Source organism: Bombina bombina, chromosome 11, assembly GCF_027579735.1.
Source record: "Bombina bombina isolate aBomBom1 chromosome 11, aBomBom1.pri, whole genome shotgun sequence".
Classification (NCBI taxonomy): domain Eukaryota; kingdom Metazoa; phylum Chordata; class Amphibia; order Anura; family Bombinatoridae; genus Bombina; species Bombina bombina.
The window spans coordinates 67,607,529-67,633,554 of NC_069509.1; the positions used below are offsets into that span (position 1 = coordinate 67,607,529).

At 36.7% G+C, this 26,026-nt stretch overlaps 1 protein-coding gene across 3 annotated transcripts in view; it reads left to right on the plus strand.

Moving 5' to 3' along the window:
- The window catches only part of LOC128642126 (somatostatin receptor type 5-like), a 62,248-nt gene that overhangs the window by 8,506 nt on the left and 27,716 nt on the right, over nt 1-26,026 (plus strand). For 2 of the 3 annotated variants that reach the window (XM_053694802.1, XM_053694801.1), the window contains exon 1: nt 10,335-10,528. The exons of the other annotated variant lie outside the window; for it this stretch is intronic. The gene's annotated coding sequence lies outside the window, so the exon portion shown is untranslated. Of the gene's footprint in view, nt 1-10,334; nt 10,529-26,026 lie in introns of those variants that run through there. 3 annotated transcript variants of the gene reach the window in all.

The window sequence follows — 26,026 nt, forward strand, 5'->3', positions numbered from 1 at the left end:
TAATTTGATTTAACAAATACTATTCAGAAATTCAATAGTTCATGTTGTTGGAAATTTAGTAAATTGATACATAATAGAACCGGTATTGTGTACTATATGGCAGCAGTTTTTGTAGCAATCTGATAAAACAACCTGCTAAAGGAGCTTTAGAGTACAAGAGTTTTTATTGAGTAAGCTAGTGCTGTATAGTTAGAAGCACTGTTTAATAAAGAATAGTGAACAAGAAATTAAAGTGATCTGTCTTTGATTATATGCTTCCTTGAGCTTTAAAAAAAGAGGCGTGGGCACTTGTCTTCCCTGGAATTTAGCTTTTTATACAATTAAATATATGTTAGCATTTGTCCATATCAGTGGCATATTGAAAAGTGAAAAGAGGGGGGGCTTGAGATTTACTAAAGCTAGTCATAACTTTTAACATTCCCCTTTGTTACATGCCAGGGTAGATTAGGTAGTAGTACTGTATATCTATTTTTTTTTAGTTGCAGACAGACAAAAATAATGTATGCCCCCCTCTCTCACACACACACACAGTACAGCAGGAAAGTGTTTTGTTATGTTTACAAACTGCAGAAAAATGTAAACTTTCTTGAAAGAATTATTTGGATTTATAAAGTGCATCCAGCAATCATAAACCTATTCTGATTATTATAAAAAAGTAACATATTTTTTTAATAAATCACTTTATTGTTAGGGCTGCGGTAGTCACTAAATAATTTTCAGAAGGAGGAATTTGGTTGCAAATCATTGGCTTATATTAACATTATTGTTGGGGTATATTTGTTTTGGGGTTTTTTGCCCCCACCTGGAACTTTTTTGAGGGCACCCAAACAGTGTAAGTAGTAATAGTAGGTCAGTAGAAAGGCAGAGCTGTGTGTTTTCCCTGCTGTCACTCAGCATTGCCTGATGCAGATAAAGCCCTTCTACAGATTCATTTTAGCCAATCAGTGCTGACTCCTAGGATTTCCACGTGTGTGGGCACAGTGTTATCTATATGAAACACATGAATTAACACCCTCTAGTGGTGAAAAACTGTCAAAATGCCCTGAGCGAAGAGGCAGCCTTTTAAATTAGCATATGAACGCCCTAGATTTAGCTTTCAACTAAGAATACCAAGAGAACAAAGCAAAATTAGTGATAGAAGTAAATTAGAAAATTGTTTAAAATTACATGCCCTATCTGAATAATGAAAATTTGTTTTGGACTGTCCCTTTAAAGGGATATAAATCCCACAAATGTTCTTTCATGATTCAGATAGAGCATACAATTTTAAACAACTTTCCAATTTACTTCTATTATCAAATTCTGTTGTTATTTTGTGATCCTTTGTTGAAAAGCAGGAAGGTAGCTCATGAGTGTGTACGTGTCTGCAGCACTATAAGGGCAGCACTATTTTATACATTAGCAAGAGCAGTAGAGGGCAGCACTATTTCCTGTCATGTAATACTCCAGACATGCACGCTACCTATCTAGATATCTCTTCAACAAAGAATAACATGAGAAAGAAGCTAATCCAATAATAGAAGTCAATTAGAAACGTTTTTTAAGTTGTTGTCTCTATCTGAATCATCAAAGAAAAATGTGGTGTTTCATGTCCCTTTAGTGCTCTATATGTGTACATCCCTGAGCATATCTTAGTATGCTCTTACAGGTAGGAGCTAATAAGTGTTTTGCATATTTTGACAATAATACGCCAGGCCTGAGAGAGAAATTTCAGCCATGAAATGTCGCTATTCAGCCGACTAGCAGAGACAGTGAAACGCATTTTGCAGTAAGGAAAACAATACGTTCTGCATTTCATATTATAAGTCGGAATGTCAGTGCTTTCCATGTGCAGTGTAGTTTTATTAAGATTTCTACTGTGTGCATTCATTTATTTTTTCCTGCATAATTTCAATACATTTCCATAAAATATCTTTTTTTTTTTCAGAAAATTTTCATTATGATTTGAAATGTGATATAACCGTATAATTTTTTTACTGCATGTTTTTTTTTTCAGTATCTCATTTATTCCTTTTTTTTAGCTCTATTGTAATGTTTGCATCTCCTTGACATACTTAAAGGGACCTAAACCCCCAAAATGTTTTTTTTTTTTATGATTCAGATAAACCATACAGTTTTAAACAACTTTCCATGATATGTCTGTTACCTAATTTGCTTTGTTCTCTTGGTATATTTTGTTGCAAAGCATACCTAGGTAGGTTTATACGCAGCAGTGCACTACTGGGAGCTACCTGCTGATTGGTGGCTTTACAAATATCATTGGCTAACAGATGTTTTCATCTAGCTACCAGTGTTGCATTGTTGCTCCTTCAACAAAGGATACCAAGAGAATCAAGCAACTTTTCTAATAGTAGTAAAGTGAAAAGTTGTTTAAAATGTCATGCTGTATTTTTATTATGAAAGAAAAATATGGGATTTAATGTCCCTTTAAATGTGGGGAACACTATTTTGATAGACAGACACATTGTACACAAGGTAAACGGTGCCTTTGAGAATTCCAGCACCAGGGGCTACAGAATCTCACCTGAGACCTTTAGGTAATGAGTCCTACATTTTGGTGAATAAACTGTACAGATAATAGCGCTGCGGAATCTGTTGGCGCTCTACAAATAAATGATAATAATAATAAATAAGGTAAAATCTGGAGAGACTATATCAGACTGTAATCATTTACTAGACTGTTAAACATATCTATCTCATTGTTAATCCAGATGGTTTCTTTGTCATGTCAGATACTTACAGACTAATAAACATTCCCAAATAGTTGTCCAAAGTATGTTGACAATAAAGTTTTATTTAATACATATCAGGAATACAGGAAAATGTGCAGCTCAAAGTGTTGCCAAAAAAACTGTCAGTGAATTTAAACACAAAATGGCAACATGTGATGAATCAATCAACACATTTTTCTGTCATAATTTATTCATCATGTAAAATAAAAGAGAATAACACTCAAAACAATGTAGATGGAATATGCTAACAAAACACTTCTATAAATAACTATTTACATTTAAAGGGGTATGAATGTGGTATTTTTGCTTCTTTATTTAATCCAAAATATGGTATTTTAATATTTATCCCATTCTTTACTGTAATCAGTAACTAATGTCAGGGCATGTGAGACCCCTCCTTGGAAAGAACAGGGCTTTTTTTTTCTCCTCAAAATGGGCTCTTGTGCAATGCTGTGTGGATTATGGAGGTGATAGTGGCACTAAAAGAAAAGAAAAAAACACCATTATTTCTAGTGCGGCTAGGGTTACCACCTGTCTGTTAATGACCCGGACAATTTGAGTGTCCACTTGTGTATCCTGGTTTGAAGCCAAGTCAGGTTTTGCTAGGAAACAGCCCCAATTGGTTGCTGCACATAGAAACATCATGTGATTGGCTCACCCATGTGCATTGCTTTTTCTTCAAATAAGGATATCTAAAAAATGAAGCAAAATAAATAATAGAAGCAAATTGTAATGTTGTTTAAATTTGTATGTTCTATCTGAATCATGAAAGAAATATTTTGGATTTAGTGGCCCTTTAAAGGGACAGTATACACTGTGTGCAGAATTATTAGGCAAATGAGTATTTTGACCACATCATCCTCTTTATGCATGTTGTCTTACTCCAAGCTGTATAGGCTCGAAAGCCTACTACCAATTAAGCATATTAGGTGATGTGCATCTCTGTAATGAGAAGGGGTGTGGTCTAATGACATCAACACCCTATATCAGGTGTGCATAATTATTAGGCAACTTCCTTTCCTTTGGCAAAATGGGTCAAAAGAAGGACTTGACAGGCTCAGAAAAGTCAAAAATAGTGAGATATCTTGCAGAGGGATGCAGCACTCTTAAAATTGCAAAGCTTCTAAAGCGTGATCATCGAACAATCAAGCGTTTCATTCAAAATAGTCAACAGGGTCGCAAGAAGCGTGTGGAAAAACCAAGGCGCAAAATAACTGCCCATGAACTGAGAAAAGTCAAGCGTGCAGCTGCCAAGATGCCACTTGCCACCAGTTTGGCCATATTTCAGAGCTGCAACATCACTGGAGTGCCCAAAAGCACAAGGTGTGCAATACTCAGAGACATGGCCAAGGTAAGAAAGGCTGAAAGACGACCACCACTGAACAAGACACACAAGCTGAAACGTCAAGACTGGGCCAAGAAATATCTCAAGACTGATTTTTCTAAGGTTTTATGGACTGATGAAATGAGAGTGAGTCTTGATGGGCCAGATGGATGGGCTTGTGGCTGGATTGGTAAAGGGCAGAGAGCTCCAGTCCGACTCAGACGCCAGCAAGGTGGAGGTGGAGTACTGGTTTGGGCTGGTATCATCAAAGATGAGCTTGTGGGGCCTTTTCGGGTTGAGGATGGAGTCAAGCTCAACTCCCAGTCCTACTGCCAGTTTCTGGAAGACACCTTCTTCAAGCAGTGGTACAGGAAGAAGTCTGCATCCTTCAAGAAAAACATGATTTTCATGCAGGACAATGCTCCATCACACGCGTCCAAGTACTCCACAGCGTGGCTGGCAAGAAAGGGTATACAAGAAGAAAATCTAATGACATGGCCTCCTTGTTCACCTGATCTGAACCCCATTGAGAACCTGTGGTCCATCATCAAATGTGAGATTTACAGGGAGGGAAAACAGTACACCTCTCTGAACAGTGTCTGGGAGGCTGTGGTTGCTGCTGCACGCAATGTTGATGGTGAACAGATCAAAACACTGACAGAATCCATGGATGGCAGGCTTTTGAGTGTCCTTGCAAAGAAAGGTGGCTATATTGGTCACTGATTTGTTTTTGTTTTGTTTTTGAATGTCAGAAATGTATATTTTTGAATGTTGAGATGTTATATTGGTTTCACTGGTAAAAATAAATAATTTAAATGGGTATATATTTGTTTTTTGTTAAGTTGCCTAATAATTATGCACAGTAATAGTCACCTGCACACACAGATATCCCCCTAAAATAGCTATAACTAAAAACAAACTAAAAACTACTTCCAAAAATATTCAGCTTTGATATTAATGAGTTTTTTGGGTTCATTGAGAACATGGTTGTTGTTCAATAATAAAATTAATCCTCAAAAATACAACTTGCCTAATAATTCTGCACTCCCTGTACACTCATTTTCATATAACTGCATGTAATAGACACTACTATAAAGAATAAGATGCACAGATACTGATATAAAAATCCAGTATAAATGGTTTAAAAACTTACTTAGAAGCTGTCAGTTTGGCTCTGTTGAGCAATGTTATTTAAAAATAAGCAAAACTATACATTTATTTTAAAAAAAAAACTTTATGGGCTATATAAATAGATCATCTACAAAACATTTATGCAAAGAAAAAATGAGTGTATAATGTCCCTTTAACTCCTGCAAAATCAGCTCCAGAGAAGCAATCCACAGAGCTAGCTGAACACATCTGGTGAACCAATGAAAAGAGGTATATGTTCGTAGCCACCAATCACCAGCTAGCTCCCAGTAAAGAAGGATATGCACATATGATTTTTCAACCAAGCATACAAAGAGAACACTGTGAATTTGATTATATAATTTAGTTTGAAAGTGTCTTGAAATTACATGTTGTGTATGAATTATCAATGACTTTCCTTTCCCTTTTAAGGGACATAAACTATATTTTTCATATAAATTATCTATACTATAATTGTGTTTGTAATGGTCTGTCTCCATCACCAGTTGCGCAAGCATCCTCAAAGGAATGTTGGCTACGCGCACAGCTAAAAGAATCCTTATGGATGCAGCGTAGGCAATTGAAGCCTTAAAAAAACAAACAGTCAACCACCCACACAAAATAATGAAAAAACACGTAACCGCCCACAAGAAATAAAAAATATAAACCTAATTAACTTATTAACTCCTAAACCGTCAACCCCCCACAATGTAAATAACTAATTTAATTACTAAGCCCCTAACCTAAAACCAGGGATAGGCAAGGTGTCCGTACACGGCCCTTGCAGTGTCTGCCACCCGTTTTGCAGAGGGGAGGGAGGATTAGAACAGATAAATGCGGGTCCTCACTCCTCCTTGACCCAAGTGGCGCCACGCTTAGTAGTGGGAAAGTGAGGGAAGAAGCAAGCTGCCTGCAGTCAACTAACGGTGAGTCATGACCCATCCCAATTCCTTGATTTGTGCGGCAGCATGGTGCTGGTGTCTGTGTGTAGAAGACTGCTGCCTACTCTGACAAACCTTACGTAACCAAGTAAGTAACCAACCATGATGATCATGCAATTAACATCAAGGTGGGTGGGTTTGGTCAGGAGTTGCAGACTCTCAATATAACCAAAAAAAAAAGGTAATATCACAAGCAGTATATATATAAATGTTATTTTAAACTTGTTTGATTAGATGACTAATTTGTAGTTGTGGAACTAGGCCAAGGGCGTCCAGCGTGCAGTCCATTTGACAGCAAAGTGTTGCTCTCCCGACTTAAAGAAACATAGAATATGTCGGCAGATAGGAACCATTCGGCCTATCTAGTCTGCCCAATTTTCTGAATACTTTCATTAGTTCCTGGTCTTATCTTATATCTAGCATAACCGTATTCCTATCCCATGCATGTTTAAACTACTTCACTGTCTCCACCACTTCTCCTGGATGGCTATTCCACCATGTATACACTACCCTCTCTGTAAAGAGAGTGTTTTTTGATGTTTTTATTTGAAATGTACCTTGTATGTCTGTACTTTGGAAAATGTCCGCCACAGCCTTGCTCTGTGCCTATGCCTGCCTAACACCCCCTAAATTAACCCCAATTACATAAACTAAACTAAGTTACAATTAAAATAAAAAATCCTAACATTAATTTAAAAATCAAACCTAACATTAAATTACAAAAAAATAATCTAAAATTACAAAAAATAAAAAAGTCTAAAATTATAGAAAAAAATAAACAAAATTATATATATATATATATATATATATATATATATATATATATATATATATATATATATATAAAATTTAAACATATTCCCTATGAAAATAAAAAAGCCCCCCAAAATAAAAACACCCCCTAATATAAACTAAACTACCAATAGTCCTTAAAGGGGCCTTTTGTAGGGCATTGCCCTAAGTTAAACAGCTCTTTTACATTTCAGAAAAATACTAAGTCCCCCCTAACAGTAAAACCACCCCACCCACCAAACCCCCTAAAATAAAAAAGACTAACACTAAACAACCTAAACTACCCATTGCCCCTAAAAGGGCATTTGTATGGGCATTGTCCTCAAAAGGGCATTCAGCTCTTTTACAAGCCCATTAAATCCCTAATCTTAAAAATCCCCCCCCCCCCCACCCAAAAAAAAACCAAAAAAAAACCAAATAGGTACATTCCTTAAGTCCGGCGGAGAAAGTATTCTTCAAGGCGGTGCAGTCTTCTTGGAAGCGGCGATATCTTCTTCCAGCGCAGTGACTTCTTTTGTCTTTATCCAGGACCAAGCCGGTGTGGAGCAGAGGTGACCACGGAACAGAAGAACGGCGACCGCTGAGCCATTGAGCATGGAGATCCTCTTCGTATGGTCATCGCCGCACACTGAAGATGGAATGCAAGGTACTGGTTTAAAAATGGGGTACCTTGCATTCCTATTGGCTGAAATTTTGAAGTCAGCCAATAGGATGAGAGCTACTGAAATCTTATTGACTGAAATTTAAAAATCATCCAATAGGATTAGAGCTACTAAAATTCTATTGGCTGTTCAAATCAGCCAATAAGATTTCAGTAGCTCTCATCAAACCTAGTAAAACCACCCCACCTACCAAACCCCCGAAAATAAAAAAGACTAACACTAAACAACCTAAACTACCCATTGCCCCTAAAAGGGCATTTGTATGGGCATTGCCCTTAAAAGGGCATTCAGCTCTTTTACAAGCTCTTTTACCCCAAATTGAATACAGTACCTTTCATTAAATTTTTAGTGTACGGCCGAGATCGGATGAAGAAGATCCTCCCCGCCACTGAGGATAGCTGCCGCTGAAGACTACTGCTAAGGACTGCCGCTGAGAACCGCCGCTGAGGACCGCCTCTCCGGATCCGCACATTGGGGAAGACCGCTCTGCCACTCCGCTCTGCACTGCCTTCGCTCCGGATGAAGATAGAAGATGATGGAGCCGTCTGGAAGAAGACCTTCTCCGCCGGACTTCAGGAACGGTAAATACCTATTTGGGGCTTAGTCTTAGGCTTTTTTTTTATTTTTTGGGGTGGCTTTTTTTTTACATTAGGGTTTTTTAGGCTGTAAAAGAGCTGATTGCCCTTTTAAGGGCAGTAAAAAAAGCTGAATACCCTTTTAATGGCAATGACCATACTAATGCCCCATTAGGGGCAAAGGGAAGCTTAGTTTTTTTTATTTTGGGGAGGTTGGCTGGGTGGGGGGGTTTACTGATATGGGTAATTGGTAAAAAAAATTTAAGTAAAAGAGCTGTTTAACTTAGGGCTGTGCCCTACAAAAGGCCCTTTTAAAGGATATTGGTAGTTTAGTATTAATTAGGGGGGGTTTAGGGGGGATTTTTTATTTTTATAGTGGTATCAGTTTAGATTTAAAAAATGTATTTTGGATTGCTTTGTTTATTTTTTATGTAATTTTATATTTTTTATTTTTTGTATTATTACGTTTGGGGTTTATATATCTTTTTTTAATAGACTGACCTTTGGGCAGGTTTATCGCCTAATGGATTTTATAAAACAGCAGTTTTTTTTATTTGTATGCAGCACTAGACACTGGGATATCTGCTGCACTACCAACTTACAGTAGTTTATATCTGTTTAATATATATAAAACATCTGAAGGGTCAGGGGCACACTGAGTGGTCATACTCGCCCTCCAAACAACCAGGGATTATTGATTTGTGATACAATAAATACAAAATAAAGTGCATAGGACTGGGAAGGAATCTTGCGATAAAACTGTCTGATAAAACTACCCATCAAAATTTGCTTCCTTCCCTCAAGTCCTACAGTCCTAGGCAAATGCCTGGCTGGCCTAACTAAATGTGTGTCTATGTGTGTGTGTGTCTATGTCTATGTATTTGTGTGTATGTGTATATATATATATATATATATATATATGTGTGTGTGTCTATGTTGTATGTATAGGTGTGTGTATGTATGTATATGTGTATGTGTGTATATGTGTATGTATGTGTGTGTCTATGTGTATGTATGTGTGTGTATGACTGTACGTGTGTGTATGTGTATGTGTGTGTGTATTTGTGTGTGTGTGTATGTATGTGTGTGTATGACTGTATGTGCGTATGTGTATGTGTGTGTCTGTGTATGTTTTTGTGTGTGTGTGTGTATATATGTGTATGTGTGTGTGTGTGTATATGTGTATGTATGTGTGTGTATGACTGTACGTGTGTGTATGACTGTACGTGTGTGTATGTGTATGTGTGTGTTTGTGTGTGTATGTATGTGTGTGTATGACTGTATGTGTGTGTGTATGTTTTTGTGTGTGTATGTATATGTATGTGTATGTATGTGTGTGTGTATGTGTGTGTGTGTGTGTGTGTGTGTGTGTGTGTGTGTGTGTTTGTGTGTGTATGTGTGTCTGTGTGTGTGTGTGTGTGTGTGTGTGTGAGTTGGTGTGGTTATGTAAAGTATGTATGCATTTATATGTGTGGGTATGTGTGTATAAATGTGTGTGGGTATGTAAAGTATGGGTGTATGTATCTGTGTTTTCTGTGTTTGTGTGTTTGTAAGCTATAATTTGAAACATTGTTGCAGCATCAGTGTCTAAGTGTGAGTTAATTTTGCACATGCAAACAAAATAAGGAAGGAAGGTTCTGCTTGTGTTTGTTACTTGATGCATTGTCTATGCCAGTGTTCTGGGGTGCATAGCATGCATGCACAAGCATAGTATTGTTATTTTTATTATTTTGCAGAGATAGGCAAAACAGCTTGTACAGACACAGTGTGTAATAGACTACTGTAGTTTAAAGAGGTGGCAGCTAAATCAACATTATTATATTATATTACAAGTGCAATAATTTAAAGCTTGTAAAGTGAAAACTTATGTATATATCAGCTGTCTTATATAAAAACATTGTTTTATGTCCAAAGATAAGATAACATTGTTTCTGTGATGTTCTCTGCACTAAATATATTTAACACATGTTAGCATTATCTTTAGAGAACAATGGACCAGGAGATTTTATATTTTCTGGAATCTCTGAGGTTAATATTGCTGCTACTAGATGGGGCATTTTGGAAAGACCCTCATATAACTTAAATCCAATGAGCAGGCTCCTTCCCCTCACCCCCTCCCAGCCAGCCCCATAGCCTCACAGCTGAGGAGGGGCACACCACTGTATGGGAAGTGTGTTTCTTGTAAAGTATCCAGAATATGAAAAGCCAGTGAAATTGTGTGAGCAGAACTCCAATGTTTCCTCATTGTGCCTCCTGATGTTGGTAACAGGAAGAAGCCTGATTCTACTGGTTGAAAGTTACTGGGAACTATTTATGTAGCCAAATATCTCTCTGCAAACAAAACAATTTGCAGCAGGAACATCACTGAGCTCATGTAAGTATTGAATGTTACCTATGATATTCAATAATTTTAGAACAGTATCATATAATATATATATATTGTCTCAGTTGATTGCGTCTCTGTTTTTATATATATATATATATATAAAAACATATACATAGATACATATATGTGTGTATATATATATATATATATATATATATATATGTATGTATATATATATATATATATATATATATATATATACATACAAAACACGGAAGGGGACTGCACTCTCATACCGGACCGGGTACACATCCCATGACCCTGTAACATGCTGAGCCCTGGGTGCTCACGGGCACTCACAGGAAGCTGTGTTGTCCCAAAAGTCAAGGACAGTTAACCCCAGACAGGTCTGGGTGCAAGAACCATAGGGAAAATTACAAAACAAATTATTACAACACACAGAGAAAGTCCAGCACTCACTTACAAGCTCTCAGCTAAGATTTAAAAGCAAAAATGGAAAGCTTAGTTACCGCATTTGGCCAAATGGGACAAGCCCAGGTACCACATCAAGGTCCTTTCCAATACCTGGGACCCTAAAACAGCCACACAATGCAAGCTCTCAAAGCCAAACAAACTGGGAACAAGGGAAGGGTGCACAGGCTTATGTAATCACCCTAGACACACATATGTGTATAATGCATCCTTTGAAGGTAATCCTAATAAGTGTTTTTTTATGTTTTGGGAATAAACTATGATAAAATGCTTATCTTAAAAGTTCATCAAATTTTATTTTTTTTTGATTATTTTGTAAATGTTTTAGTATTATTTTTACAAATATAGATTTATGGATTGATTTTAATATAACATGTCTTGACTATTTAGAGTGAGTCACTTGAAAAGTATTGTCTCTCTATTATGAAGGATATTGATTTATAAGTTTTGAGAACATACTGTAACACAATATGTTGTTTTATTTTGTCTTGGCAAATTCCCTCTCTCTATTATCCTTATCTGTGAATTCCACCAATCTCTGAAACACTTAACAACTGTCACTTGGAAGGTGATTTCTGCAGTTTTATCTCATCTAACCCTCCTTGTTTATCCACATCCTGAAATGTGACCTTTTTAACGCTTGTGTATTTTCTACCAACTTGTCTGCAATGTATTGATCATTCTATAAACGTGCAGAGTTTACATTGTATTTTACAGGAAGAAAAGCATTTAATAAAGAGAGATGTTCCAGAACAAGGGGTCATATCCGTGAACTGGAACATAAGTGATATAAAATCCTTTATGTGAAAAGAATGTTAGATATTTGTTACATATGTAAATGATATGGGACTTGCATTATGTAGCATACTTAAAGGAACATGGAGCCTTAACATTGTCTTTCATGATTTGGATAGAACATACAATTTTAAACAGCTTTCCAATTTACTTCTATTAGCAAATTTGCTTCATTCTCTTGTTATCCTTTGCTGAAGTAACAACATTGCACTACTGGCAGATTGCTGAACACATCTAGTTAGTCAATCACAAGAGACAAATGTGTGCAGGCACCAATCAGCAGCTAGCTCCCACTAGTGTAAGATATATGCGTAATCTTTTTCAACAAGGGATACCAAGAGAATGAAGCAAATTTGAAAATAGAAGTGAATTTAAAAGTGTCTTAAAATTACATGCTCTGATTCATGCAACTTTAATTTTGACTTTCCTAGACCTTTAATTCTACACGTTGTACAGTTAAATGATGATTTTATATCCCTTGCAATATAAATATATATATATATATATATATATATATATATATATGAACAATTGCACTTAAAGGGACAGTCTACACTAATATTGTTATTGTTTAAAAAGATAGATAACACCTTTACTATCCATTCCCCAGCTTTGCACAACCAACATTGATATATAAATGTACTTTATAACATTTAAACCTCTAAATTTCTGCTTGTTTCTAAGCCACTACAGGCAGCCTCTTATCACATGCTTTTTTATTGGCTTTTCACAACAGGAGACTGTTAGTTCATGTTGGCAATATAGATAACGTTGTGTTCATACCCAAGGAGTTATTTAAGATGTAGCACAACTAAATGCAAGTCAATAGATAATAAATAATAAGTCATGTGATCAGGGGGCAGTCTGCAGAGGCTTAGATACAAGATAATCACAGAGGTAATAAGTATATTAATATAACTGCGTTGATTATGCAAAACTGGGGAATGGGTAATAAAGGGAATATTTATCTTTTAAAATAATAAAAATTATATTGTAGACTGTCCCTTTTTAAGTACATCTAGCCTTTAAATAATGTAATAAAAATCTGTAATTGATAAGAAAATGCTATTGCACAAATGTTTGTGTGTAACTATTTATTTAACCAACCTTAAGGAGTTACATAGATGGTTACAAGCAAAACAGAGGCATATGGCATTATGGATCTTGAGCAGGACACAGCCTGAAAAGCCAGTAAGGTGCATCATACACGCGTAGTCGCCAATTAAAGGCTATATACTGTAATTACAAGACATTTCTGTGGTGTTGCTATACAATCAGCCAAGTCTTAAAGGGACAGTCAACTCTAAAAATGTTATTGTTTAAAAAGAGAGATAACGCCTTTACTACCCATTCCCCAGCTTTGCACAATCAACATTGTTATATTAATATACTTTATAACATTTAAACCTCTACATTTCTGCCTGTTTCTAAGCCACTACAGACAGCCTCTTATCACGTGCTTTTTTATTTGCTTTTCCCAACAGGGGAGCGCTAGTTCATGTGGGCCATATAGAAAACATTGTATTCATGCCCGTGAAGTTATTTATGAGTCAGCACAACACAGTACTAATTGGCTAAAATGCAAGTAAATAAATAAAAAGTAATGTGATCAGGGGGGCTGTCAGAAGATGATTAGATACAAGGTGATCATAGAGGTAAAAAGTATAATTATATAACTGTGTTGATTATGCAAAACTGGGGAATGTGTAATAAAGGGATTATCTATCTTTTAAAAAAATACTAATTATATTGTAGACTGTCCCTTTAATGTTTTAAAAACAAATTAACATCCTTTTTTATTGAAGTTATTTTTCAATAGCCAAACTCCCCCGACCATTTGCCTTATTTGGAGAAGCCAATCAGGGCTTTAGTCTGCAGACAAAGGCTATCTACTGTCATAATGTGTATAAAGTCAATTGTTTTGCAGTTGTTGTCTGATAAAGCCAATTAGGGACAGATATCTAACAGATTTAGCCTTGAGCCAACAAGGTAATTTTTAAGTTCATAGAATTACAAATTGCTCAGTTTTCAGAACTAAAAAAGATGAAAAGTGGGCAAAACAAATCATGTAAATATACTGCAAAGTTTTTAATTACACATTACTAAATATTTTATGTAAACATCTCAAGGTGTATACACATAGGGGTAGATTACAAGTGATGCACTAACTTTAGCAAGGGTTGCGAGAAGCATAATTGTGAGCTCGCTAACTTGTACATATTACAAGTTGAAAGTAAACGGGTGCACTCGAGCGCAAACAGAAGTTAACAGAGTTAAGACCTAGGGGCTGATTTATCAAGGGCTGAAAGGCCCCTGATGCCCCTGTTTCTGCACAAGCCTTCAGGCTCGTCGGAAACAGCAGTTATGAAGCAGCGGTCTTAAGACTGCTACTCCTTAACTGGTCTGCTGCCTCTGAGGCTGCGAACATCAATCTGCCCGATCTTATACGATCGTGTTGATTGACACCCCCTGCTAGCGGCCGCATAATATGCTACAGCGTATCATGTCGGACAGACATCGATAAATCGGCCCCCTAGTGTAAAGTGTAAGGGGTAAAAAAAAAAATCTGCACCAAACACAAATACATTAAAATAAAATATTGCACGTATATAAACACTTTCTGATAATATTTTTTTTTAAAGGGTTAAAAGGTATATGGTATATGACAAGGTATTTGACTGGAAAGGGCTATAACGTGTATATATACAGTATATATATATATATATATATATATATATATATATATATATATATATATATATATATATATATATATATATATATATATATATATATATGTTTGGCCATATAAGTTCAGTAGACAAGATGTCAAAATAACTGCACTATGCAATGATAACTTTTTTATTTTATAAGGGTTAAAAGGTATATGGTATATGACAGGGTATTTGACTGGAAAGGGCTATAATGTGTATGTATGTGTGTATATATATATATATATATATATATATATTTATAGGTTTGGCCATATAAGTTCAGTAGACAAGATGTCAAAATAACTGCACTATGCAATGATAACTTTTTTATTGGACTAACATAGGGCTAAATTACAGGTGGAGCGCTAATTTATTGTGTGCCCACAAATGGACACATTTGCCCGTTTATGGGCGCACTATAAATAACCAGCCATTACAAGTGCTATAAGAACAAGGCTCCCATTGGAGCCTATGGAAGCATATACTCTTGTGAGCGCAATGCTTCAGTGGAATGCAAACGCGAGGCCGTGTTTGCATTGCACCTCGCTCATAATACCAATACACATTTTTATGCTCAAATATTTTTATTACTCAGTTGAGCGCAAATATCGCTTTCGCCTAAATGATATTTTGCGCTTAACTCGTATCTCAATTTACTTTCAGCTTGTAATATGTGTGCTAACCCCCAGCTCTAAAAAGTTTGCTTTGGGAGGTGTTTGCTCTCAAACAGAAAAAAAATGTAGGGTGCCACTTGTAATCTGGCCCATAGGTGCCAATCACAATCGTTTACATTTTATCTAATGGTGTGTCTACAAAATTAAAGGTGATACTGAACCCAGATTTTTTCTTTCATGAAACAGATAGAGAATGCAATTTTAAGCAACTAACTAATTTACACCTATTATCAATTTTTCTTTGTTCTCTTGGTATCTTTTATTTTTGGTTCAGTACCCTGGATAGCGCTTGCTCATCGGAGGCTGCATTTAGCTACCAATCAGCAAACGCTACCCAGGTGCTGAACCAAAGATGGGCCGGCTCGTAAGCTTACATTCCTGCTTTTTCAAATAAAGATACCAAGAGAACAAAGAAAAATTGATAATAGGAGTAAATTAGAAAGTTGCTTAAAATTGCCTGCTCTATCTGAATCACGAAAGAACAAAATTTGGGTTCAGTGTCCCTTTAATTATTAAAAGCTATGAGAATTTTTGTACATAAATTATTTGATTAGCTTTTTTAAAAGATTATGTTCTACCCCGTATTTACACACAAGCATTTAGTAATAAATATGTTGTAATGTGTCAGAGCATTTTGTAGTCACATTAGTGTGTCCGTTTAAAACAATTATATTTTCCTATTTTTTTTTTATAATGATAAATAGTATGTCTCTGTTCGTCTATGATCTTCAATCAATCAGACATAAAAGTCCCGGTTTAAATTAATAATTTTGTAATTGTGGAAAGAATTTTGATGTTGCCTGTAAATGATGGCTATAAACTGACTGAATGAATAATCCATCTGTCCCAAAAAACAAGAAGAGTAAAGGCATTTTAATATAACAAAAGGTCAAATGAAAAATGTGGTTTATTGACAAGATCCATACAGACTAAAACAGTAAGGGAATTCACACACACGCACACTCTGGATTAGGGACAGATTTCTGTAAAGGTCGATGAGGTCGTGGCCTGGGGGCATCAGAGAACAACAACTGTCAACAAAACCTCCTTCTGTGTCCTTGATCAGAGGGTTAATCTAATCACAGACTGTCTGCCGATGTTCTCTCTTTCATCTTTCTCTCTCACATTCTCTCAAATTAGTTTTATTGGTAAAACAGATTCCAAGTAATGTTTACTACAAGATATAGGGCATAGATGGCTAACCTTGGCACTTCAGATGTTTGAAACTACAGACCTAAAATCAGGATGCCAAGTTTAGCCTTCATTGATATACGGACTATGGTATTTGCAGATTTGGAGCCATTAAAGTTTTAAATGGATCTGAAACTCAACATTTTTCTTTTATGATTCAGACAGAACATTGGTTTTTAAATCCCTAACAGGTCAGATTTTGAGGGTATCTGAACTAGAGCACAGGTGAAATAATCAGCTGATTAGTAAACATGGTTATGTTACCTGCTCTCACCTAAGGTAATCCTGAAAATCTGGCCTGTTAGGGAGGCCTGAGAACAGGTTTGAAAACCAGTGAGATAGAACATGCAATTTTAAAAAAAAAATCAAATTACTTCTGTTATCTAATTTGCTTTGTTCTCATGCTTTTGAAAAGAATACCTAGGTAGACTCAGGAGTAACAAAGCACTAATAGAAGTTAGCTGCTGATTGGTGGCAGCACATATATGCCTCTTGTCATTGGCTTACCTGATGTGTTCAGCTACCTCCCAATAGTGCTTTGCTGCTCCTTCAACAAAGGATACCAAGAGTACAAAGCAATGTGATAATGGAAGAACTTTGGGAAGTTGTTTAAAATTGTACAATCTATCTGAATCAGGAAAAAAGAAAAAAATCGGTTTCCTGGTCCTCTAACTTTGAAGGTTTTAGTTAAAGTCTCTTTGTATATAGTTCAATAGTCAGTGTTTAGAGGTTGTGTTCATAAGTTGTTCCTTTAAGTAAAGGGACAATAAAGTAGATTTTTTTTTACAACTTTATTAAGTCAAACTAAACTTTAATGATTCAGGCAGAGCGTTATATTATATTTAAAAATAAAATAAAACACTTTACAATATACTTCTGTTATCAAATTTGCCTGTATCTTTTGGTGTCCTTTGTCAAAACTTGTACCCTCCTTCATAAGAGCATACTGAGGTAGGTGTAGACTTGTCTAAGTTGAGCAGGATATGGCAGCAGCATTTGCAATAGTGTTTGCAAAAAATGTTAGACATGCACACCCATGAGCCTACCTCAGTATGCTTTCATGAAAAGGGGCCACGTTTCAAATGAAGTTATAAAGACAAAGAGGTACATTTGATAACAGAAGTTAAAGGACCAGTAAATACAGTAGATTTGCATGCTCAACAAATGCATGATAACAAGACAATGCAATAGTACTTTTTTTCTGACAAATTTCAGTTATGTCTATTTCCACTCCCCCTCTGCCATGTGACAGCCATCAGCCAATCACAAATGCATATACGTATATTATGTGAATTTTTGCACATGCTCTTTAGGAGCTGGTGATTCAAAAAGTGTAAATATAAAAAGACTGTGCATTTTGATAATGGAAGTAAATTGGAAAGTTGTTTAAAATGGCTTGCTCTATCTGAATCATGAAAGTTTAATTTTGACTTGAGTATCCCTTTAAAGGGACAGTCAAGTCCCCAAATAACTTTCATGATTTAAATAGGGCATGTCATTTTAAACAACTTCCCAACTTACTTTTATTACCAATTTTGCTTTGTTCTCTTGTTATTCTTAGTTGAAAGCTAAACCTAGGAGGTTCGTATGCTAATTTCTTAGACATTGAAGACTGCCTCTAATCTGAATGCATTTTGAGCACTAGAGGGCATTAGTTCATGTGTTTCATATAGATAACATTGAGCTCATGTACGTGAAGTGACCTAGGAGTGAGCACTGATTGGCTAAAATGCAAGTCTGTCAAAAGAACTGAAATAAGGGGGCAGTTTGCAGAGGCTTAGATACAAGGTAATCACAGAGGTAAAACGTGTATTAATATTACTGTGTTGGTTATGCAAAACTGAGGAATGGGTAATAAAGGGATTATCTTTCTTTATAAACAACACCATTTCTGGTGTTGACTGTCCCTTTAACTGTATATTTTTTTTAAATGTTGTACACTATGGGCTAGATTACTAGTGGCGCACTAATGATAGCGAGGGACACGATGAACAATATCTCTGGACCTCGCTAACATTAGCTGTTACAAGTCCATGGTAAATCCCATTTACCAGAGAAGGGTTAATGCGTCCGACATCGCTCTAGCGCAACCTACACTTTCAAAATAAATAGCGCACATATTACACGTTTAAAAAGTTATAGGTTGCACTCAAGCTGAAGCTCAAGTTGCAACCTTAAAGAGACATTAAACCCAACATTTTTCTTTCATAATTCAGAGAATACAATTTTAAACAGCATTCAAGTTTACTTCTATTATCTAATTTGCCTCATTCTTTAGATATCCTTTGTTAAAGAAATAACAATGTACACGGGTGAGTCAATCACATGAGGCATCAATATGCAGCCACCAATCAGAAGCTACTGAGCCTATCTAGATATGCTTTTCAGGAAAGAATATCAAGAGAATGAAGCAAATTAGATAATAGAAGTAAATTAACAAGTTGTTTAAAATGGTATTCTCTATCTGAACCATGAAACAAAACATTTGGGTTTAATGTCCCTTTAAGTAAAGTGTAAAGGTTAAAAAAACAGTTGCACAAAACGCATCAAAAACTAAATCTTGCACAACAGCCAGACAGTGATAGTTCATGTGTGTCTTATAGTTAACATTGGGCTCACTCGTGCAGAATAATAATGGTTATACAATAACCAGCACTGATTGGCTAAAATGCAAGATTGTAAAAAGAACTAAGATAAGGGGGCAGTCTGCAGAAGCTTAGATACAAGATAATCACAGAGGTAAAAAGTATATTAATATAACATTGTTGGTTAAGCAAAACTGGGGAATGGGTAATAAAGGGATTATCTATCGTTTTAAACAATAACAATTTTCAAGTAGACTGTCCCTTTAACAATCAAGTGGTTTCCTTGCACCTTTCTGATAGGTGTCACAAAGTCTCTTTGTTTAAAATAAAAAGTATTGCACAAAACAAACAGGGGATGGACAATTTCAAAAGAGATGTTGTTTCTTACAGCAGAACATGTTCCTATCAGCGATTGCCCTGTTGCGAAGTATCATCCTGCACGTGCTTACCTGTCATCTCCAAATACAACTGATGTTCGCCAACTGCATCAAGCGCACGTGCTCAAGAGACAGAGCGTGCACACAAGTTGCTGATCGCACATGTGCACTTTGCGATCACCCTCATTTGCATCCCTCCTATTGATGGGCAGGGGGTGTATAGCAATGTATTTTTTCCCAAGCCCTTTTATGAGGGCGCCCCTGGAACATGTTTCTCGTAGTGGGAATGGAGAGAATTTAGATGGGGAGACCCAGAAAAGTAGCTGGGTCACAGTTAGAAGGGGAAGTAAGAATAAGCAGAAACGACGGACCAGTTCTGAGCTGGTACACCCCAACAGACTTGCCAGATTGAGTGAAGATGTTGGAGATTTCAGTTCAGGGCTTGCAATGTCAGAGAGGGCTGTTCTGCCTAATATAGTGAACAGTCATTCAGTCATGGAAGAGGGGCATACTATAGTGAGCAGTCCTTCAGTCATGGAAGAGGGGCATACTATAGTGAGCAGTCATTCAGTCATGGAAGAAGGGAAACTATAGTGAGCAGTCATTCAGTCATGGAAGAAGGGAAACTATAGTGAGCAGTCATTCAGTCATGGAAGAGGGGAATACTATAGTGAGCAGTCATTCAGTCATGGAAGAAGGGAAACTATAGTGAGCAGTCATTCAGTCATGGAAGAGGGGCATACTATAGTGAGCAGTCATTCAGTCATGGAAGAAGGGAAACTATAGTGAGCAGTCATTCAGTCATGGAAGAAGGGAAACTATAGTGAGCAGTCATTCAGTCATGGAAGAGGGGAATACTATAGTGAGCAGTCATTCAGTCATGGAAGAAGGGAAACTATAGTGAGCAGTCATTCAGTCATGGAAGAGGGGCATACTATAGTGAGCAGTCATTCAGTCATGGAAGAGGGGCATACTATAGTGAGCAGTCATTCAGTCATGGAAGAAGGGAAACTATAGTGAGCAGTCATTCAGTCATGGAAGAGGGGCATACTATAGTGAGCAGTCCTTCAGTCATGGAAGAGGGGAATACTATAGTGAGCAGTCATTCAGTCATGGAAGAAGGGAAACTATAGTGAGCAGTCATTCAGTCATGGAAGAGGGGCATACTATAGTGAGCAGTCATTCAGTCATGGAAGAAGGGAAACTATAGTGAGCAGTCATTCAGTCATGGAAGAAGGGAAACTATAGTGAGCAGTCATTCAGTCATGGAAGAGGGGAATACTATAGTGAGCAGTCATTCAGTCATGGAAGAAGGGAAACTATAGTGAGCAGTCATTCAGTCATGGAAGAGGGGCATACTATAGTGAGCAGTCATTCAGTCATGGAAGAAGGGAAACTATAGTGAGCAGTCATTCAGTCATGGAAGAGGGGCATACTATAGTGAGCAGTCATTCAGTCATGGAAGAAGGGAAACTATAGTGAGCAGTCATTCAGTCATGGAAGAAGGGAAACTATAGTGAGCAGTCATTCAGTCATGGAAGAGGGGAATACTATAGTGAGCAGTCATTCAGTCATGGAAGAAGGGAAACTATAGTGAGCAGTCATTCAGTCATGGAAGAGGGGCATACTATAGTGAGCAGTCATTCAGTCATGGAAGAGGGGCATACTATAGTGAGCAGTCATTCAGTCATGGAAGAAGGGAAACTATAGTGAGCAGTCATTCAGTCATGGAAGAGGGGCATACTATAGTGAGCAGTCCTTCAGTCATGGAAGAGGGGAATACTATAGTGAGCAGTCATTCAGTCATGGAAGAGGGGCATACTATAGTGAGCAGTCCTTCAGTCATGGAAGAGGGGCATACTATAGTGAGCAGTCATTCAGTCATGGAAGAGGGGCATACTATAGTGAGCAGTCATTCAGTCATGCAAGAGGGGCATACTATAGTGAGCAGTCATTCAGTCATGGAAGAGGGGCATACTATAGTGAGCAGTCATTCAGTCATGGAAGAGGGGCATACTATAGTGAACAGTCCTTCAGTAATGGAAGAGGGGAAACTATAGTGAGCAGTCATTCAGTGTGGTATACCTTTAACTCAAACCCCTCCTATGTGGTCTCCTCCCTATTTAAGGACTACCTGTAACATTCATTTACTGCCTGATTATTGAAGTCATACCTACTCTGTTGTAGCTATTCTTATTTCAGGTCTCCTATTGCTTGTATCCTGTGCAAAGTAACTTTCTAATATTTACTTTTGCTTCATCTTGAATCTCTTATGATCTTATCGCAACTTTGTTATTACCGAGTCTGGATCATTGAACGGCCGGATCTACTTTTTTACCGCTACCCGGAAGTAAGCCGCATTCACACACGCTGCCTGTCCCAGACACGGATCTTCCAATGCGGTAACGGAACACCCACGGTCCTCAAGGTGGTAACGTACACGAACAAAACTAAAGCCTTTAAACTTCATACCTGCTTGTTTATTGTCACCATTCTGAATTATTGGGCATATCCTATTACCTGCAATATCCAATATAAACAAACAATGTGTGTCTGCGGAATGTCTGAACTTGTAAATATTTTAGGCTGTGTGTGATTGCGTGAAGTAAAAGAGATCATTTTGTTTCTACCATTACTGATTCTGAGCGTGTCAGTATTTCTTCTCCATCTGTGGCTTCCGTTTACATATATATATATCGAACATAAGATATGTATTATATTAATAAATCCTTATGCTTATTAACACTTAAGTCTGTAGTTAATACATAAATTCATCATATATTAAATGTCTCATATTGTCTAATCAGGCTACATAGAAGTTGTTTTCTGATTAGTACAAAAAAGAGCAACAAGCTCTAATTTTAGGGCTAACCTTTATAACAATTGTACAAAATGCTTGTTTTCTGAAATACAAAGCTCAGTATACCACATAATAATCAGGCCCAAAAAACCTTATTTTTGAAATAATTACCATTATGGATCCTAATGAAATAAAAAAGGAATTTAATAATGTCTATCTTAAACTTGATTATTTAGCAAGAGCAGTGACTGAAGTACAGACTGAAAATGCTGCACTTAAAACAATAGTTAAAGATTATGTTTCACAAAAGCCTCATGATCCACCTGAACCTCATATTAATTATCCACAACCTTTCTCAGGGAAACGTTCTGAGTTCAGGGAATTTAAGAATGCCTGTAACTTATTATTTTCCCTTAGACCTAAGACTTATCATACTGAGCGGATTAAAGTATGTACCACAATATCTTTCCTACAAGGTGAACCCAGGACTTGGGCTAATAGGTTTTTTGAAAACAATAACCCTATCCTAGACTCATTACAGGATTTTTTTTTCTGCTTTAACTAGTCTATATCAAGACTCAAATACTCAAATAAATGCTGAAACGAGATTGAGGTCTTTAAAACAGGGTAAGAGAAATGTGGAAGATTATACCACTGAGTTTCAGATGTGGGCAGAGGACTCTCAGTGGAATGAAATCAGTTTGAAGAATCAATATCGTTTGGGTTTGTCTGAATCACTCAAAGATGAACTTTCCCGTCTTGAGATCCCAGATACCCTTGAGGGTCTTATTAAATTAAGCACATCTTTAGATCGTCGTTTGAGAGAAAGGAGAGCAGAGAGGGCCTCTTATGATACCCCATCCAGGAAACCTTACCAAGTCACAACAAGTCATGACAGAGCTCATGGCAGTGCTACCCCTATGGAGATTGGAGTTCTTAGAGGACCTCTGCCACCAGAGGAAAAAATTAGAAGGAGGTTGGAAAATCTCTGTTTATACTGTGCTCAAAAAGAACATGTAGTATCCACTTGTCCTTTGTTGAAAAAACAAAAGAATGGTAAGACAATAACCAGTGACTTTATTTACAGCATTGCAAATGATACACACATGACTTTGTCCATTTCTTTACAGTGGGACCAGAAAAATATCCAAACCAAGGCATTAATTGATTCAGGTGCATCCGGAAATTACATTGATTCCACTTATGTAAATAAAAATCAAATACCAGTTATTTGCAAACAAAATCCTGTGTCTATTAAGTTAATAGATGGTTCATTCATAGAACAAGGACCTATTACACATCATACTGTTCCCCTGCTTGTAACATCATTGCAGGGACACACTGAATATTTATCTTTTGATCTCATATCCATACATCAGCATACTCTCATCCTAGGGTATCCTTGGTTGAAGAAACACAACCCAAACATAAATTGGGTTTCAAATAAGGTAACATTAGATTCTGCCTTTTGCTCAAACACTTGTTACCCACATCAAACCATAGCGTCACTTGATAATGGTTTACCCTCGTGTTATCAGGATTTGGCAGAAGTATTTAATTTAAAAGAGGCAGAAAACCTTCCACCCCATAGGGAATTAGACTGCCCTATCGATATAATACCTGGTTCCAAAATCCCTCATGGTAAGATCTATCCCCTCTCTCAAGAGGAACTCCAGTATATTAGAAATTACCTAGACGAAAATTTACGTAAGGGATTTATTTCACACTCCACATCCCCTGCAGCTGCAGGAATGTTTCTAGTAAGAAACAAGGATGGTACCATAAGACCTATTATTGATTATAGGGCATTAAATAACATCACAATAAAAAACAGGTACCCTTTACCCTTAATACCTGAACTTTTGGAACGTCTAACTGGTGCCACTATTTACACCAAATTAGATTTAAAGGGAGCTTATAATTTGATTAGAATCAAAGAAGGTCACGAATGGAAAACGGCATTCAGGACCAGATATGGCCTTTTCCAATATAACGTAATGCCTTTCGGTCTGAGTAATGCTCCGGCAACTTTTCAGTTTTTTATAAATGAGATCTTTCGTGACCTGATTGACATTTGTGTCATAATATACCTTGACGACATCTTAATTTATTCTAGAACACCACAAGAACATGAAAAGCATGTACGCTGGGTATTAACTCGTTTAAAAGAACACAAACTATATGCTAAACTGGAAAAATGTTCATTTCATGTCACAGAAATAAAATTCTTGGGTTATATCATCAGTCCCAACAAAATACAAATGGATCCGGAGAAGGTATCAGCAATTTTGAATTGGCCTACTCCAACTTCCACAAAATCTGTACAACGATTCATTGGTTTTGCGAATTTTTATAGAAAGTTTATTAAAAATTTCTCTTCAATCGTTAAACCATTAACAGCACTTACTAGTGAAAAACAAAGATTTAAGTGGACAGAATCCGCTAGTCTTGCCTTTAATAAATTGAAAGAATATTTTACAACAGCACCCATTCTAGCTATGCCAGACTTTGATTTGGAATTTATCCTTGAAGTAGATGCATCCGACTCAGGTATCGGTGCAGTATTATCACAACAAGATAAGAACAAGACTGAGATTCATCCTATTGCTTTCTATTCAAAAATGTTGACTAGCGCTGAGAAAAACTATAGCATAGGAGATAAAGAACTTCTAGCTATAAAACGTGCCCTAGATCACTGGAGACATTTATTAGAAGGTTCTAAACTGCCTTTTAAGATTTATACCGACCATAAAAATCTTGAATTTCTAAAAACAAGTAAGACCTTGTCTGCAAGGCAAGCAAGATGGTCGATATTCTTTGATCGTTTCAATTTTCTTTTAACATACAGACCGGGACACTTGAATACCAAAGCGGATGCTCTCTCTAGACTACATGAACAAGACACTCATAATCAAATCAACCAAATCATTCCAAAAGAAAAAATTATAGGTTTACTAACACCTTTAGAAGAAGAGATATTAAAAGAATTAAAACATGAACCACCACATGGAATAGACTGTCAAAAAGATTCCAATACTGGTCTTTTTTACCATAATTCTAAACTATATATCCCCAAACAAATTAGATCTTCCATTCTTAAACAAACCCATGACGGGACACTAGCGGGTCATCCAGGTATTTCTAAAACTATTGACCTAACCAGGAGAAATTATTGGTGGCCACTCATGGATACTTATATTACAAATTACGTAAAACATTGTGATACCTGCGCCAGAAATAAGTTAGTTCACAAAAGACCATCAGGTCTTTTATCTCCTCTGCCTATTCCTGACAAACCCTGGAGTACCATATCAATGGACTTTATTGTTGAGTTACCTGAATCCCACCATTACAATACTATATTAGTTGTTGTTGACCATTTAACAAGACTGGCTCATTACATTCCCCTAAAAGGTCTCCCTACAGCTTTCACAACAGCTCACGTTTTCCTAGACAACATAGTTCGCTTACATGGACTGCCTAAAGTTATTATAACTGACCGTGGTACTCAGTTTACCTCTAATTTTTCGAGATCTTTATGTAAGCTTATCAAGATTGATTCAAGATACTTGACTGCCTTTCACCCTCAGACAAATGGTCTTACAGAACGACTCAACCAAACCCTTGAGCAATATCTTCGTTGCTATATATCTCATTTACAGGATGATTGGTCATCTTATTTACCTTTGGCAGAATTCTGTTACAACAATACTACTTCTTCATCAACTAAACTATCCCCATTCTTCGTTACTTATGGATATCATCCTACCACCATCTCTTTGTCCTCTCAACAAGTGAACTCTCCCTCAGCATTGGATTTCGCAACTACTCTACAAGAAAGGCTTGACATCCTGAAAAAACATCTTTCGGAAGCTAAAGATTATCAAAAAAGGTTGTATGATACCCATCACACAGCTA